Below are 19753 nucleotides of genomic sequence, written 5' to 3'. Positions count from 1 at the left end.
CTTCTTTTGTTGATAGACTTAATTCTTCTCGGAGATGCCAAGCCGTTTTGCTCTGTTCTTCCATAATCCCCTTCAGCTCTTTGCCAAGGTTCTCTTCCATTGCAGCAATGTCCTGAAAAGTCTCCTCTGTGGGAAATACCTTCTCTGCCATATCCCGGTTCAACAACACCAATTTCTGGTTAGCCAGTTCAAGCCTCAAAAAAATAATCCTTTGTTCGTCATTTAGTCCAGAGTCCAGGGCCAGCTCAAAAACGAAACCCAGCATGGCTGAAATGGGCATAGGTGTCAGATTTCCATGTTTTTCCATCTTAGTGCCAGTACTTTTCTGCTCAGTCTCAAGCCTTCGCAGCCATTTTTCCTGGAGCCAGGGCGCAAGAATTGCAAATCCAAAAAGAGATATTTTCCACTGTCTTAGCCCCCGAAGGGAAATTCAAACAGTCTCACTTGTCAAAAGTTGTAACATTGTAACCATCACTGTAACAGCAGTCTATCAATACGGTTATTTTCTTTGCACCGAAGGGAGGCGAACAGGCTTCCTTTTCGTGATACCTCCCGGGTCGTTAAATGTCAAAAATAAATCCAGTTCAGTACTCACGACCCCCAGGCTTCATTTTTTCTTTCTTTCTGCAGGGAGAACGATGTCGCTCACCGCAAGCAGCGGCCGCCGCTTCGCCGTCCCGGTTGGGGCATTTCCCCTATAGCCCAGCTCCGTAGTCCCTTCACCCCCACTCCCCCTTTACAGGGGGAACGAGGGAAGGGTTCGGAGCCATAGTGGGCCCGCCGGGGAGCCCAAGGCGCGGGATGCTCTTCCCGCGCCTTACCGGAGCCCCGCTTTGCGGTAGCGGGGCTCCAACCCCCGGGACGGCCTGGGTCGCCTCGCTGCCGAGGCAACCCACGACCGCCCGCGATGGCGTCGCTGCCGGAAGTTCCTGGTTTTCCTCCTCTAAAAGGCCTGTTTTTTTTGAGGATCAGCTAAACGTTTTGCAGCTTTTTTTTTTTGCAAAGGGAAAAGCCCTGGTTTTTTGAGGACCAGCTAAAGGTTTTGCAGCTTTTTTATGCAAAGGGGAAAGCCCTGTTTTTTTGAGGATCAGCTAAAAGCTTTGCAGTTTTTTGCAAAGGGGGAAAAGCAAAGAGGAAAAGCTCTGTTTTTATGGCGTTCAACTCACATTTCTGCAGCTTCTAAAGGAAAGGGAGCCTTTTCTACAGTTTCCAGACAGATAATCTAATCAGCCAGTCCCATGTCAAACAACCTCCCTCTGCAGCACATTCAACAAAGGAGGGCGGGGCTGAAAGGGAGCCGGGACTCTTCTCTCTCTCCCGATCTCTTGCTGATCAGCTGCTGAGCGGGGTCCTTTCAACACCCCCTTTTCTCTTGGTAAAAAAATAATAATCCTCTTTTGGCCCCTTGGCAATTCAGCTCCAGGGACCACCATTCGCTCCATAAGACGCACAGATATTTCCCTTTACTTTTCAGGAGGGGAAAATGCGTCTTATGGAGTGAAAAAATACGGTGCTTCCGGGTTTTCGGAGTTTGAGAACCAAGGTACCCCTGTACCGAAAAAGTTGGTTGATTTATTTATGTCTGCAGCGAGAAGAGCAAGGATAATGTATGCTCAAAAATGGAAAGAATCTCATTTGAAATGTAACAAATACTATGGACAATATGGATAGATATAAAACATATGGCTATGAAATAATACGCAGCTGGAAATGTTGACAATAGGAGCCATGGAGGGGGTGGGGGGGGCAAGTCTTGAGATTCAGAGAAATCTCATTTTATGGATATGGATTTGGTACTGTTATAAATTTACACTTGTAAAATCAAATAAAAATGATTTCAAAAAACAAGGAGGAGAAGGAAAGAAGACGAGGTTCCAACGAAGGAAAAAGGGTTTATTAAAAGGACGGAGTATGTGGAACTGGCAAATCTAACAGCAAAAATCGGAGATCAAAATGACGAAACATTCTTTGAGGTTTGGAAACCTTTTGTAGAATATCTGAAGAACTATTATTGTTGCAAGGAAACGGGAGCAGGATTTGAAACAGGAGCAGCAGCAGGAAGGCATTAAGGCTAACTCAGGATGTACATATGGCGTGTTATAAGTTAAAACATGCAGCATTAAAGGATAAACACAGAACACCACGGAGGGAGGGGGTGGGAAGTCAATGGATAAATTAAAGGAAAGTATGTAAACTTTTGAAAACTTAATAAACATTTTTTTTAAAAAAAGGAACCTGCTAGCAAAGCTAAGCAGGCTTTGGTGTGGTTTTGAATTGGATGGGGGACCGTGTATTGGGATTCCTGCACTGCAGGGGTTGGACTAGATGACCGTCGGGGATCCCTTCCAACTCTACAACTTTCAACTCTACAACTCTTCCAACTCCTATTTTATTATTATTATTATTTATTATTATTTAAAAATATTGATTTTTATCCACCCTGCTTGGAAGTGACTGTAGATGGTGTAAGGATATGGATTTGGTACTGTTATAAATTTACATTTGTAAAATCAAATAAAAATGATTTCAAAAAACAAGAAGGAGAAGGAAAGAAGAGACGTGGTTCCATCAAGCTGTAGACCTCAGGGGCACAGCATGATGGACACAAGGGGAGCTTACAGTAAAAGCTCTCTTATACCAAGGAGAATATAGCCTACAATCCACTTCCATGGTCTTTGCCATATGATCTGGGGAACAGAGGCATAGGAAGGTCAGGTGGTACCCGGTGCGGGAAATTTCTTGTCAACCCCCCCCCCCATTGATTTCCCTCCCCGCTGCAAAAATGGTTTTACGTTATTTCATATTTTCTTACAAAGGAATAATAACAAGTAATAATAATAAAAAACTTTTATTTATACCCCACCCTCCCCGGCCGAAGTCGGGCTCAGGGTGGCTAACATCAGATACATAACATTGGTATAAAATCAAGCAATAATTAAATTACCTCCTAAAAAACATCTCAAAATCAAATCTAATTAGATGGCTTTCCACAGGGTTAGGGTTGGGAACAGTAAGTGTTCTCTGAACTGAAATTTCAGCCTTCACGACATAGGAAAATAGCCAAGTGAACAGCTATTTTGGTGGAGGAGGGTCAAGATATTAACTGATATGCATGAAATTTCGTATATGACGCTATATAATCCCTAGTATAGTAAGATAAGACCTTCAGAGCAGGCATTTTCAAAAAAATTAATTCAAAAAAAATTTCAAAAAAAATAATTCAATTTTTTTCTCTCAAATTTTTTTGTTCCTTGATAATTTGTCACCCCCTCCATTATGGAACCTGGGGCGGACCACCCCCCTTGCTACACCCCTGCGTGTTTGTATCACTGTGTAGCGTTCTGGTTGCCTCGCCTCAAAAAGGATAATGTAGAGTTGGAGAAGGAGAAGAGAAGGGCAGCCAAAATAATCCATGGGGTGGCGCAACTCCCCCCGTGAGAAAAGGACCCAGCATTTGAGACTTTTTCATTTGGAGAAAGTGTGAACAGGAGGCGACATGATAGAAGTTTACGAAATTATGCCTGGCATGGGGAGAATGGACGGAGAAAATATTTTCTCCCTCTCTCATCAGCCAGCTGGAGAAAGGCGGGAGTAAATGGAAGAGTGCTGCCCCCCTGTGGCGAACATATGACAAGCCTCCCATGTGTGGTTTTCTTAACCAGTGGTCCCTTGGTTCTCAAACTTAATCCGTTCCGGAAGTCCGTTCCAAAACCAAAGCGTTCCAAAAACGAGGCGTGCTTTCCCCATAGAAAGTAATGCAGAATGGATTAATCCATTGCAGAGTTTTATAAACAACCCCATAAACAGCAATTTAACATGAATTTTACTATCTAACGAGATCATTGATCCATAAAATGAACGCAATAATTGGCGTACTGTACTATAAAATAAATAAGACAGTATTGCAGATGATAAAAATTGAAATTATTATTTTTTCCTTGCCTGCACTGATGATGGTCATTGTTTGGATGGAGGGCTTTTATCCATTTCCGAAGTCAATCAATCAATCAATCAATCAATCAGTAGCTGAACTGGGTTCCACACAGTCACAAAAATAAATTAACCGAAAAAGCCTCAATAAAAAAAATGCAAAATAAATAGCAAAAACGAAACTGCCAAACTTAATCCGTTCTGGAAGTTCGTTTGACTTCTGAAATATTCGAAAACCAAGACGCAGCTTCTGATTGGAGCAGGTGCTCCAGAAACAATAGCTGACAGCAACATCTGATATTTGGCTTCCGAAAAACATGTGAAAACCGGAACATTTACTTCCGGGTTTTCAGTGTTTGAGTACCAAGGCGTTTGAGAACCAAGGTACCACTGTAAAGGCTTCCAAGGAATGGAAAATAGCTCCTTTGGGCAGAAAGAAAGGGGTTTGTAGAAGGTGGCTGATCCTTGGCTATGGTCATAGAATCACAGAACTACAGAGTTCAAAGGGACCATGGGGGTCATCTAGTCCAACCCCTTGCAATGCAAGAAACCTTTTGCTCAAACCCATGATTTTTGCTCAAACTCCATCTGGTACGCAGGCTGAGACCCTACCTGCCCACGGACTGTCTCGCCAGAGTGGTGCATGCTCTAGTTATCTCCCGCTTGGACTACTGCAATGCGCTCTACGTGGGGCTACCTTTGAAGGTGATCCAGAAACTGCAATTAATCCAGAATGCGGAAGTTAGACTGGAGACTGGGAGTGGCCGCCGAGACCACATAACACTGGTCCTGAGAGATCTACATTGGCTCCCAGTACGTTTCCGAGCACAATTCAAAGTGTTGGTGCTGACCTTTAAAGCCCTAAACGGCCTCGGTCCTGTATACCTGAAGGAGCGTCTCCAGCCCCATCATTCAGCCCGGACACGGAGGTCCAGCACCGAGGGCCTTCTGCCGGTTCCCTCACTACAAGAACAAAGCTACAGGGAACCAGGCAGAGGGCCTTCTCGGTGGTGGCACCCTCCCTGTGGAACGCCCTCCCATCAGATGTCAGAGAAATAAACAACTACCTGACTTTTAGAAGACACCTGAAGGCAGCCCTGTTTAGGGAAGTTTTAAATGTGTGATATTTTAATGTATTTTTAATCTTTGTTGGGAGCCACCCAGAGTGGCTGGGGAAACCCAGCCAGATGGGCGGGGTACAAATAACAAATAACAAATTATTATTATTATTATTATTATTATTATTATTATTATTATTATTATTATTATTATTATTATTATTCTCACACTCTACCGACTTAGCCATTCTTGATAGTCCTGGGCTGCTTGAGATTGGGAGAGTTTCAGTTTTCAAAATGAAAGTGAAATAGAATGTATGGCAGTTAGATGCCTACTGAAGGCCTTAAGGACATAAGAGGAGTCTGCTGGATCAGGCCAATGGCCCATCGAATCCAGTATCCTGTTCTCACAATGGCCGGCCTTCCTTCTTTAAAACAATCCTTCTAAGGCTGCATGCACCCTAGCTGGCTTGTAGCATGGGTTGGTGGGCTGTAGCTTTTGCATTCTCCTGCACGCAAAAAAAGCCCCAGAGTCCCTTCCTCCTTTGCAGCTGATCACCTTCGTACAGTGGTTGCTGGTGTCCTCTGGGGCTGGTGGGGGTGTAAAGGTGGAGGCCAACAGTAGGGGGCGCCAGAGCCAATTAACTTCACCCTTCTACAATCCAAATCCAGTTCCTGAGACGGTTATTAAAACTACCCCGATGTGTAAGCAACTCGGCGATACGTCTGGAATTGAATATAACATCACTTGAAAGCACCCTATGGAAACGCATGTTTAGTTATTGGTTGTCATTATGGCACAGACTCCCTAACCTTTATCTACTGCAGTGTCTCTGGAGAGATAACTTTCCCAGCCCTTGGGCAAAAATTCTACATTCTAAACTGGTGTCCCTTGGATTATCACCATCTGAACTACTGGGAATGGATTTAGGCCCTGCCAAGAGAGCTGTTAATATAAGGCTAAAGGAGGTTGATCTCCAGCATAACATTCTGACAGGAGGTGGCACTTGTTCACCAACAAACCTGGGGTTAGCACCAATAACGAAATTACCATCTTACTTATCTTCTATTTCTGTGGCAGCGCATAGGTATGCCTTTATCAAGGCCAGATTCAATGCCTTTCCTTCTAATGTCATGGGCAGCAGACTCTCAAATGGACAGATCTCATTGCTATGCGACTGTAATAGTGGTTCCGTAGAAACATTACAGCATATACTTTTTTCCTGCCCAGCTTATTCGGCAGCCCGGTCTAGATTTCTGTCCCCGTTTCTGATAGGACAGGCTGACAGAACCCAGGAGGCTAAATTAATTCATTTATTGAATGATGAGGAACCGAGTAGATCTCTTGCAGTCGCTAGATTTTTGATAAATGTCCTATCCCAGAAAAAGAGAAATGGGTCGCTGCATAGTTTCGATACTTTAACTAATACTAAGTATCATTAAGAGGAGATTAAGTTATTAATCAACTCTTAAATTAAGTTTTAGCTGAATCCCTATGCTGTATATATATTAACTAAATTGAGGTAAAATGTTGTTCTTGATGGGTTGCTAGATTTGATATTGTTTAAATTGCAGCGTTGCTGCCTCGTGTTTTTTTTTTTTTTTAATTGTCTTATGTCAAGTTGTTTTAAATTCTATGTTTCGTTCGCTTGTCTGATTTGTTCTTGATATGGGCCAATGGCCGTAATAAATTTTACTACTTCACCCTCCTCTTCCTTTCTAAGTCCTGCAAAAAGGCAGCACTGGGACTAAGGAGGAAGAAGCCGACAGCCAGGGCGCCCCCAGGATGTCGGCAGGTGGGGGCTGGCCGAGGTTGGTGGGGCAGTGCCCCCTTCACTCTCACGGACCAGCCCCCCACTACCCTTGCAAACAGGCCTTATTCCAGACTGTTGTAAGAGCAGCACCCGCCCTCTCCTCCCAAGGTGGGGTCTGTGGGCAGAATTCCTGCCCTGCAGGGGGTTGGACTAGAGGACCCTCGGGGGTCCCTTCCAACTCTTTGATTCTAGGTTGTTTGTGTAACTTTTCTGCAGTGCCAGATTTACGTATAAGCTAAACAAGCTATAGCTTAGGGCTCCACTCTCTGCCCCCCCCCCAATTTAAAGGAATTCCCACCTACGTGACTGGAGAGGGTCTTCGAGGTCGACCAGGGTTTAAAACACAGCCACCATATTGCTTTCAGCCCCCCTGTGCTGCTTCAGCCCATGTTTCATTGATAAATCAGTGTCTTTCGATCATAAAAAGAGGCAAAATAATCAATAGACTCCCCTGCAGACTGATTGACATATAAAGAAAGTTCCATTGTACATCTGCAGGCAGACCCTCACTGTGGTACCTCTGAGCAGCGCCAGATTTACGTATAAGCTAAACAAGCTATAGCTTAGGGCCCCACTCTCTTGGGGACCCCCCCCCAAAAAAAAAATTAAAGGGAAAAAACCTGGATGTACATTTCCAAAATATAAGATAAAAAACAAATAAAATAAAACGTACATACAGCAACAGTGGTTTTTTTAAAATAATGTTTATTAAATTTTTTCCAATTAATTCCAGATTACAATACATGATTAAATTTTTCCCAACTCCCCTTTCTCCCACCAAGGGGAGCATACCAAACAAACCCCCCTCTCACTGGGGTGATCAGCAATTCTTTCCCAATTTAACCACTTGCTTTACACTTATCGTCATTGCTTTTACAGACTTCCCCGATTCCTCCCCCCCTGCTGATTTTAACCCTAATTCACAGTTATTGCCAATAGCAACAGTGTTTTGTGTTGTGTAGGCTCCTATGATGTAAGTAATGGACCCCGCCTGCTAGCCTGCTCCCTAAAATATCACTGGTTTGCTCCTTTCTATATATATAGGGTGCCTACATTCTGCATGGTTGCATGGCCACATGTGCAAATTGGTTTAGATACCTATTAGGTCCATAAATTACCATATAGCATATTCAAAACAAAATAAAAAATTTCTTCCAGTAGCACCTTAGAGACCAACTAAGTTTGTTCTTGGTATGAGCTTTCGTGTGCATGCACACTTCTTCAGATATAGCATATATTCAACACAAAAACCAGCGGCAATTTGTTGTTGACAAAGGACAGCTGGACATCTAAAGGGCCCCATTACCTTCAAACCTAAATCTAGCCCTGCTTCTATGCATCATGTCCTCCCAGTGCCCAGCTTGACAGAACCTTCAAAACAGAGCCAAGCAGATTCGCGGAGCCCCTGTATTCTCCGTCGCCAAAGGACGTCTGCAGTGAAAGTCAAATGCCGGCTCCGAAATACGAGAGAGTCCCGATTTGCTGGAATCTCTTTCGGTTAGCGGTCTGGTGGCTTTGACATCAAATGCCCACTAGGGGGAGCTTTTGAACAAAGGCTGTGGATACCTGGGAAAATATTATAGTCAAATGAAATTATAATAATACTAGCAGCCAGGATTGGAAATATAAGCAAAGGAATCATAAAGTCAAAAAGGAATGTAATGTAGGATACATGTTATAGAAATAAGTATTACATTTAAGGCAGTAGACAGATTTGAACATGAATACTGTGTCCGGTTCTGGGCACCTCAGTTCAAGAAGGACACTGACAAGCTGGAAGGTGTCCAGAAGAGGGCAACCAAAATGGTCCAAGGCCTGGAAACGATGCCTTATGAGGAACGGCTTAGGGAGCTGGGTATGTTTAGCCTGGAGAAGAGAAGGTTAAGGGGTGATATGATAGCCATGTTCAAATATATAAAAGGATGTCATATAGAGGAGGGTAAAAGGTTGTTTTCTGCTGCTCCAGAGAAGCGGACACGGGGCAATGGATTCAAACTACAAGAAAGAAGATTCCACCTAAACATGGGGAAGAACTTCCTGACAGTAAGAGCTGTTGGACAGTGGAATTTGCTGCCAAGGAGTGTGGTGGAGTCTCCTTCTTTGGAGGTCTTTAAGCGGAGGCTTGACAGCCATCTGTCAGGAATGCTTTGATGGTGTTTCCTGCTTGGCAGGGGGTTGGACTGGATGGCCCTTGTGGTCTCTTCCAACTCTATGATTCTATGGAAGTAAGGATGAAAATGCAATACGTTGAGCGAATATTGTACTGAAACTGAATTGAATTTTTTATATGAATATCAATACAAATTATGGGGGGAAAGAACAAGTTGTCCTCTTGCTCTCTTGCACAACTGCAATGTGGAGATCGCGAGTGGGAGCTGCAGCCATGAGTTGATGCAGCAGATTTCAAAGGTTAATATCCAATTGAAGCGAGAACAGCCCTGCGAGGTACATTAAGCAGAGATAATGAGTTGCCTTCATTTAGCAGTACACCCGCCCCCAACTAAGCTTCGTAGCTGAGTAGGAATTTGAACCCAGGCCACCTTGGCGAGTCCAACATTGCATCTATTCTCCCATACACGGTAGTTGGCGTGACATGAGAGTGTTGTGTTCTGGCTTTGGCATGCTATGAGATTTGGTTGCTGGGATGCTAACATTGTAGAATCATAGAATGATAGAGTTGGAAGGGACCACAAGGGCCATCCAGTCCAACCCCCTGCCAAGCAGGAAACACCATCAAAGCATTCCTGACAGATGGCTGTCAAGCCTCCGCTTAAAGACCTCCAAAGAAGGAGACTCCACCACACTCCTTGGTAGCAAATTCCACTGTCAAACAGCTCTTACTGTCAGGAAGTTCTTCCTCATGTTTAGGTGGAATCTTCTTTCTTGTAGTTTGAATTCATTGCCCCGTGTCCGCTTCTCTGGAGCAGCAGAAAACAACCTTTCTCCCTCCTCTAGATGACATCCTTTTATTTATTTGAACATGGCTATCATATCACCCCTTAACCTTCTCTTCTCCAGGCTAAACATACCCAGCTCCCTCAGCCGTTCCTCATAAGGCATTGTTTCCAGGCCTTTGACCATTTTGGCTGCCCTCTTCTGGACACGTTCCAGCTTGTCAGTATCCTTCTTGAACTGTGGTGCCCAGAACTGGACACAGTATTCCAGGTGAGGTCTGACCAGAGCGGAATACAGTGGTACTATTACTTCCCTTGAACTAGATGCTATACTCCTATTGATGCAGCCCAGAATTGCATTTGCTTTTTTAGCTGCTGCATCACACTGTTGACTCATGTCAAGTTTGTAGTCTACCAAGACTCCTAGATCCTTTTTACATGTACTGCTCTCAAGCCAGGTGTCACCCATCCTGTATTTGTCCCTTTCATTTCTTTTGCCCAAGTGTAGTACTTGACATTTCCCCCTGTAATCGCAACTGGTTTCCCTATCTCTCAAGCTCGGGAAAGAGCCACCAAAACAGTCAAGCAGATGGAGCAACTCCTCTAGGAGTAAAGGCTGCAGCGTTTGGAGAAAAGGCGAAGAAGAGGAGACACGATAGGAACTTGTAAAATGATGACTGGCATGGAGAACGCAGAGAGAGGAACCTTTTTATCCCTCTCTCATAGCATGAGAATTCACGGGCATTCGATGCAGCTGAATGTTCGATGATTCGGGACAGCGAAAATGAAGTTTTTTTGTGCAGCGCAGATTTAGACTGTGGAACTCCTTTCCACAGGAGGCAGTCACGGCCACCAACTTGGATGGCTTTATTTTATTTATTCATTCATTTTTAAATTCAGTTTTACAATATACCTTTGAATTTAAACATTAATCATAATCATAAACATATAGGATTCTCTGAACCCTTACACTTCTCTCCCCACCTCCATGGTTTCCATTGTCAAACTTTTTCTACCGCATCTGATAGTTTGTCCATTTATCTTAAAAATCCGTATTTTTTTTAACCTTAGTTTTTCATACATTACAAGTGTTGCTATGATCCTACCAAAGTTTTTAGATAATTACAGTGTTCTCTTAGATAACTTATAATTTCTCCCCATTCCTTGTTAAAGTTTCTGTCTTCCTGGTTTCTGATTTTCCCGGTCACTTTTGCCATTTCATCCATTCCACCATTTGTCTCTGGTCGGGACTTTATCACCTTTCCATCCGTGCTGCTGTCCCAGTTCGGATGGCTTTAACAGAGGATTAGGGACACGGGTGGCGCTGTGGGTTAAACCACAGAGCCTAGGGCTTGCTGATCAGAAGGTCGGCGGTTTGAATCCCCGCGACGGGGTGAGCTCCCGTTGCTCGGTCCCAGCTCCTGCCCACCTAGCAGTTTGAAAGCACGTCAAAGTACAAGTAGATAAATAGGTACCGATCCGGTGGGAAGCTAAATGGCATTTCCGTGCGCTGCTCTGGTTCGCCAGAAGCGGCTTAGTCATGCTGGCCACATGACCCAGAAGCTGTACGCCGGCTCCCTTGGCCTATAGAGGGAGCTGAGCGCCACAACCCCAGAGTCGTCCGCGACTGGACCTAATCCTCAGGGGTTCCTTTACCTTTACCTAGACAAATTCATGGGGGAGGAGAATGCTATTAAGGCTACGAGTCATGGTGGTTCTGCACTGCCTCCGTGGTCTGCGGCACTTATCCTTCTAAATACCAGTTTCTGGAAACCCTAGAAGGGGAGAGTTGTTCTTGTGCTTAGATCCTGCTTGCAATTTCCCCACAAGCATCTGGCTGGCCACATCGAGAACAGGATGCCGGACTAGCCTGGCCACTGGCCTGATCCTGCAAGCTCTGCTTACATTCTTAATATCCAAGCTTGCCCACCTCTTAAGGGCTGGTTCCCTATGTTGCACGGCAGGCTAAACTGCAACCGGTGCCTGCCTCGTGCTTCAAACTGGTTTTCATATTGGCGTTTTCAAGCTGCTGCAAATTGCCCTGGGTAAGGGCAGGTAAGGAATCAAATAAAAGACTTTGGATATAATATTATGTTAGAGGATTGGGGAAAACTGTGGAAAGAAGGAATGAAATTTACTGCATGCAGTGCACTAAAGGAAAATATGTTAAAAATGACGTATAGATAGTACATTACCCCAGTTAAGTTGGCAAAGATGTGTAAGACTGATAATAAGTGTTGGAAATTTAAAGAAAAGGTTGGTACCTTTTACCATATGTGGTGGGAGTGTAAGAAGGTAAGAGCTTACTGGGACATGATATATAATGAACTGAGGAAAATGTTGAAATATACATTTGTTAAAAAACCAGAAGCTTTCTTATCGGGTATTATAGGTACGGACATTAAGAAGCAAGATGTTAAATTTTTCCAATATGCAGTGAATTTTGTTACCACAAAGGTGGAAACAGGAAGAAACACCGACAAAGGAAGATTGGACAGTGAAATTAATGGAATATGCAGAATTGGACAAAATAACGGGAAGAATCCAAGAACAGCGGGACCAGAAATTCATCAAAGACTGGTCTAAATTTACGAACTATTTGAGAGACAATAATACTCAACTGAATACGTTTATAGGACTTCAAGAAGCTTTGTAGATAAAGGTGGAAATATTATTGTAATTATGAATTTTAAAGTGATTAATATGTATATGATATTTTAAGCAATGATAGATTTTAGAAGTATAGATTTAAAAGATAGAAATTTGAAAGCCATTTGGAAGGTCTGAGGGAAGTCACGGCTATGATAGCCAGAATGGATGAATATATGTGAATTTATTTTATTTTCTGTAGTGTTATAGATTAAAAGAATAAAAATTATTTATAAAAAAGAAAAAAGAAATCAAATAAACAACAACAACAACAACTCATGACACACATAGGCAGCAATGAGGAAAAGCAGAACCATAAATTTCAGTTCCATTTCCCCGTCTCCTATTAAAACGTGTTTTGCAGAGATCTAACAGGGCAGGGTCTGATGCAAACACGCAATAGTATTCAGAAATGCAAACCAGCTCTTAGTGTGGCAATTCAAGTCAATTAAATTGAAATTAATATATACTGCATCTATTTAAAAAGATCATTAGGATGTGCTGTATAAGAGCATTAAAAAGCCCTGCCCGATTGGAGCAAAGATCCACTTAGCCTGACAACCCTCTGCATGAAACCATGGAGGGCTGCTGCCAGTCAGAGTAGACACTATGGAGCTGTGGAAAGAGTGTGAGCTGGCATAAGGCAGCTTCTTTTGAGTTCAGGCCAAGGTGCACATGCCAGGGCATGTTCACATTAGCCCCTTTGAGCAAAGTGAAGTTGAAGCTGATGTATGTCCACATCAGCACAGCTTCATTAGTGTCAGATTCGTTTCTGTTTGTGTAGTGACCAGGGGACATTGACAGGGCAGGACTGTCTTCACGCTATGTTTGCATAGGAATGAATTAGGGGCAGCTTAAGGACTGGTTTGATAAACAGGACATCAAACAGTAACCATAGAACTGCAGATTTGGAAGGGACCCCCCAAGGATCATCTAGTCCAACCCCCTACAATGCAGGAATTGCGGCAACAGAAACCCTGACAGATGGCTGTCTCTAACCTCTGTTTAAAAGCCTCCAAGGAAAGAGAGCCTGACACCGTCCGAGGAAGTCCGTTCCACTGCCAAACAGCTCTTAATGCCAGAAAAATCTCCATAATGTCGAGTTGGAATCTCGTGCAATATCTCGAAGTACAGGGTACCTATTTATTTTGGATAATGTCGTGTGAACGTGGATGAAAGACCCAGCACTGGAAAATCAGGGGGTAAAAGGGAGTGTGAACACAGCCTAGGCTGCCCAAAAGCGGATAAGTGGCCCATGTTTGCACCAGTAAAATCCAACGCAGTGTAGCTATTTCACCACCTGGCAAAAGCAGCCAAGTTCTTCTCCCTGGAGAGGATTAATGGCTCAATCTAAGAGGGTAATTTACATTGCAATTTGTATGCAATTGCGTTAAGCCCCATTATGAGTTTCGGGGCGTATCCAAAACAGCATCTGCTAGGCATCCTGACTCAATCACACATGAGCTATGGGGACACCTAGGGAGCGAGAGAAACCGGGTGCAAATTGATGCTAAATATAGCTTGTGCCAATTAGAAAGAGCTGCAAAACAAGAAGGCCCATGCAATGAAGGCATGTTGTATTTGCATAAAGGTAAAGGTAAAGGTACCACTGACCATTAGGTCCAGTCGAGGACGACTCTGGGGTTGCGGTGCTCATCTCGCTTTACTGGCCGAGGGAGCCGGCGTACAGCTTCTGGGTCATGTAATAATAATAATAATAATAATAATAATAATAATAATAATAATAATAATATTTATTTGTACCCCGCCCATGTGGCTGGATTTCCCCAGCCACTCTGGGCGGCTTCCAACAAAAATCAGGTACAAAAATATCACACATTAAAAACTTCCCTGAAAAGGGCTGCCTTCAGGTATTTTCTGAATGTCAGGTAGTTGTTTATCTCCTTGACCTGTGATGGGAGGGCGTTCCACAGGGCGGGCGCCACTACCGAGAAGGCCCTCTGCCTGGTTCCCTGTAGCTTTGCTTCTCGCGGTGAGGGAACCGCCAGAAGGCCCTCGGCGCTGGATCTCAGTGTCTGGGCTCAGTGATGGGGATGGAGATGCTCGTTCAGGTATACAGGACCGAGGCCGTTTAGGGCTTTAAAGGTCAGCACCAACACTTTGAATTGTGCTTGGAAACGTACTGGGAGCCAATGTAGATCTTTCAGGACCGGTGTTATGTGGTCCCGCATGTGGCCAGCATGACTAAGCCGCTTCTGGCGAACCAGAGCAGCGCATGGAAACGCCGTTTACCTTCCCGCCGGAGCGGTACCTATTTATCTACTTGCACTTGACATGCTTTCGAACTGCTAGGTGGGCAGGAGCTGGGACCGAGCAACGGGAGCTCACCCCGTCGTGGGGATTCAAACCGCCAACCTTCTGATCAGCAAGCCCTAGGCTCAGTGGTTTAGACCACAGCACCACCTGAATCCCTCACAGCGTCACCAGCGTTCTATTTGAATAGGAACATACAAAGAACCTGCAGGATCAGGCCAATGGCCCACCTTGTCCGGCATTCTGTTCTCACGGGGGCCAGCCTGATGCCTGTGGGAAAACAGCAAAGAGAATTCGAGCTCAAGAGCAAATCTCTCTTCCTGTGGCTTCCAGCGACTGGCGTTCAGAAGCATTTACTGTCTCCAACTGGGGAGGCAGAGTGCAGCCATCCTGGCTAGTAGCCATTGATAGCCATGAATTTCTCCAATCCTCTTTAAAACACATCTAGGTTAGTGGCCATCGTTTCTTGTGGGAATGAGTTCCACAGATCCACTAGGCGCTGCGTGATTTATTTTATCTGTCCCGAATCCTCAAACATTCAGCTTTGTGGAAGTGCATGGGTTCTAGTGCTCAGAGAGAGAGAGAGAGAGAAACTTCATTAGTTTTCTCTACGCTACGAATAATTTTATCTCACTCACTTTTTCTCTAAACTAAAAAGTCTCAAACGCTGCAACCTTTCTTTATAGAGGAGTCACCAGGGTTGGAAGACATTGAAGGCAGCTCTGTACTGGGAAGTTTTAAGTGTTTCATTATGCTTTTATATAGAGTTACAAAAGTTAGGTGCCTGCTCCTCTCTCTGCTGAGCGCACCCACCCCATGTTCTTTGAAGAACTGAGACATGACAGACACTGTTGTGCTTTAAGGAATATGGTTTATTCACCTATTTAAGCCTTCTTCAGTCTGCGTGGAGGGATTCCAGATATTACAGCATGGTCGTTTCAAGCGGGGCTTGTCCCTCACTGCAGTGCCGCCAGCCTTCAGCCAGCCTGCCCAAGATGGATCCCTGTCTTCCTTCTTCCTCCTTCCTTCTTCTTCCCAGCACATCTTGCCCCAGAGTATCTTTTCCTGTCACCTCACACCCAGTTACCCTGGCAGCTTTCCAAACCCCTGTGTCTTTTCACACCTCAGGGCAGGGCGAAGGACATTTCTCATGCATCGCCAATGGCCCTCAATGGCCTGCATTGTTTCTTAATGGCCCTTGCTTGGCCATGTCATTTTGCATAGGCAAGAAGCTACAGTTAGAACTGGATATGGAATAACTGATTGGTTCAAAATTGGAAAAGGAGTACGACAAGGCTGTATATTGTCTCCCTGCTTATTTAACTTATATGCAGAATTCATCATGCGAAAGGCTGGGCTGGAAAAAATATCAACAACCTCAGATATGCTGATGACACAACCTTGATGGCAGAAAGTAAGGAATTAAAGAACCTTTTAATGAGGGTGAAAGAGGAGAGCGCAAAATATGGTCTGAAGCTCAACATAAAAAAACTAAGATCATGGCCACTGGTCCCATCACCTCCTGGCAAATAGAAGGGGAAGAAATGGAGGCAGTGAGAGATTTCACTTTCTTGGGTTCCACGATCACTGCAGATGGTGACAGCAGTCACAAAATTAGAAGACGCCTGCTTCTTGGGAGAAAATCAATGAAAACCTAGATAGCATATTAAAAAGCAAAGACATCACCTTGCCGACAAAGGTCCGTATAGTTAAAGCTATGGTTTCCCCAGTAGTAATGTACAGAAGTGAGAGCTGGACCATCAAGAAGGCTGATCGCCGAAGAATTGATGCTTTTGAATTATGGTGCTGGAGGAGACTCTTGAGAGTCCCATGGACTGCAAGATTCATGGGACCGCTCCCTCTGGGGGCGGTGGCCTCTCCTTCCTTGGAGGTTTTTAAGCAGAGGTTGGATGGCCATCTGTCATGGATGCTTTAGCTGAGATTCCTGCATTGCAGGGGGTTGGACTAGAAGACCCTCTGGGCTCCCTTCCAACTCTACGATTATTTGATTCTAACTACAAATCCCATCATCCTCCAGGCTAAGGAAGGCTGCTGTGGACTGATCCTTTGGGGAACTGATTGCTAAAAACTGGGAAGAAGGATATCCCATCTCTGTAAGCTGCTCCTTTTTTCCATGGCAGTTGCTAAATGTGCTTTACTCTGGTAGACTGAAGGGTCTGTAGTGCAAAACATCTGGACCACTTCCCCTTATTCCTAAGGGACTGTCTCTCCTGGTATGTCCCGGGTAGGACCTTAAGGTCCTCAAATAATAACTTTTTGGAGGTCCCGAGCCACAAGGATGCTAGGTTGGCTTCAACTAGGGCCAGGGCCTTCTCAGTACTGGCCCCAACTTGGTGGAACAGTCTGGCACAAGAGACCAGGGCCCTGCGGGATTTGGCATCTTTCCGCAGGGCCTGCAAGACGGAGCTGTTCCACCTGGCCTTTGGCTTGGTTTCAGTTGAACCCTGATGTTTCATTCTTTTGGTGTGATTGGTGGGCTACTTAAAAATGAGGCTGTATTTTAACCTGTATTTTAATGAATTGTTTTATGTTTTTGTTGTGATTTTATTGGTGTTAGCCGCCCTGAGCCCGATTTGGCGGGGAAGGGTGGGGTATAAATAAAAAATTATTATTGTTATTATTTATTATATTCAGCCGCTCCGATTTAAAATCCACCACCCTGAAACGAGTTGATTTGTTCCAAAACAAAAGTGTCATTTTCATTTCATTTATGAGGTGGTTCCCATGAGGCACCATGAAGTGATTCTACACATGGAACATTTGCAAATATGGAATCCAACACAGATACCAACATACATAATTTCATTCCTTGCATAACCCAGTCTCCTCCAGAGATCTGGCACACGAAGAACAATGCATCCTCTTATACGAGGCTGACGTAACCTGTTTGTAGCCATCGAAGCTTCCACTGGTGATAAAACCAGTCCTGGAACACTCTGTTTTCCCAACAAGTGAAACTTGGAAGCAAGGGAGTCAAATGAATGTGGAGAAACCAGTCCTCACTCCCTGGCTCCAGGACTTCATTGTGGCGTTAAATGTCCAGTTTGTTCCCAGAATTACTTTTAAACGGAAGCATGAGAAAATAGCCACTGTGGTCCGCATGCTGAACTATGAGCGCAGAGACTCAGATTCAAATCCCTGCTCAGTCAGGAAGCTCGCCTGGGGAATCAGGCATGGTGAGATGGAAGGATCTGCTAGGACGTGGGACGATCCAAAGTGAATCTGGTCAGGATGATAAATGCCTGTGGGCTAACATAATGAGAAATCGTGGGGGCACCAGGCACACAATCTAATCACAGCACATTGGATCAGAGTTGTCCCAAATCACTCTCAATTATCTTAGATTTGCATTCCTGTAAGGTAAGAGAGGCCCTTACTCAGTCATGATCACCCGGAAGTAGGGATGGGCAAATCTATCAAGCTTCTCGTTTTTCCAGTCTCAAATTTTGTTCTCCACATTTTCACAGCAGGCTGCTGCTGCTGCTGTTGCAATACAATCCACATGACAATTCACATGATTTTAGTGTGAATTTTTCCTATTATACACATTGTCATATCATATGTGGGTTTCCCCCAGTGTACACATTTGCACGATGAATTTTCACTATGCATTTTTGTACACTCATACTTCATGTTGCATACGTTCGAGCATGCGCAACGCGCGGGTGCGCAACACATTCTGCGCACTTCGCGCATGCGCAGAAGTGCAAAAACTCGCGAACTTCCGGGGTTTCCCCCCGTTCGCGTTACGTACTCCCGGGTTACGTGGTGCAACCTGGAACGGATCGCATACGTAACACGGGGTACCACTGTATGTTTTTTCACGCACACCTTACTCTAGTATATTCATTTTAGCATGTAGCTGGATTGCAAAATTCGGGGAACTGCGAATTTTGAAGGACATCTGTGTTTCGGTTGATGTATTGTTTCAGGAAGTGCAAATGAGGTAAATTCTGCTTTAAAGGCAAACGGAACTGAATTCCTCCCACAGTCCTACAAGGGAGCCCCAGGTGCCCTACAGATGTATGTGTGCAGCCCCTGTCTTTGCAAACATAATATTTGAGGATGTTCTAAACATACATCAAAATGCCCCAAATTTCTGTGTTTTAGGGTTCTGTTATTTTTTTATTTTTATTTTTTGCAATAATGCTGCTGTTCCAATTTTGTTTGCTTGTGTGACATTTTGTTCCATTCTTTACTTAGAGCATTTGTACCATGCTCTTAGAGCCGAGCAGATCCCCCAGAACAGATCATATGCAACCGAAACAAGACAGTCAAGAACAGAGGTCGCCAACCTTAATTGGAGGATGGGCCGGTCCACGTTCCATCCGTCGGAGGATGGGCCGGAGCGTGTGCGCATTCGCGCTCTTCCAGGTCGGAGTAGCACCCGTGCACGCTATTTCTGGCGCTCCTCTGATCTGGAAGTGCACCGGAAATTGTGTGTGTGTGTCTGTGTGTGTGCGTGCACGGGCACTTCTCTGTCCCGCACGTGTCCGCACATGCTATTTCCAGTGCACATCCGGGTTGGAGGAGTGCCCATGAACATGCACACAGGCGCCAGCAGCCCAGAAGTCGGTCCCTGCGCTGCGCCAGTAAGAGCGGGGCGGCGTCAGCGGAGGGTGGCAGGGGTTGCCATGGGCCAGTTAGACAAGCCTCATGGGCCACTACTGGCCCATGGGCCTTAGGTTGCCGACCCCTGGTCAAGAATGTCTACCACTGAGTTTCCAGGGATCTTCTGCAGGCAGAGAGCCAGTGTGGTGTAGTGGTTAAGAGTGATGGTCTTGTAATATGGTGAACCGAGTTCGCATCTCTGCTCCTCCACATGCAGCTGGTGGGTGACTTTGGGCTAGTCACAATTCTCTGAAGTCTCTCGGCCCCACTCACCTCACAGAGTGTTTGTTGTGGGGGAGGAAGGGAAAGGAGAATGTTAGCCACTTTGAGACTCCTTCAGGTAGCGATAAAGCTGGGTGTCAAATCCAAACTCTTCTTCTCCTGCTGCAGACCTAAAGCCTCTCCCCTTTGAGGTTGTCACCTGCATGTCCTCTCTCTCTCTCTCTCTCTCTCTCTCTCTCTCTCTCTCTCTCTCTCTCTCTCCTGTATGATGATGAATTGC

This window comes from Lacerta agilis, chromosome 7, assembly GCF_009819535.1.
Source record: "Lacerta agilis isolate rLacAgi1 chromosome 7, rLacAgi1.pri, whole genome shotgun sequence".
Lineage (NCBI taxonomy): Eukaryota > Metazoa > Chordata > Lepidosauria > Squamata > Lacertidae > Lacerta > Lacerta agilis.
Note: the sequence above shows the minus strand (reverse complement) of the source record.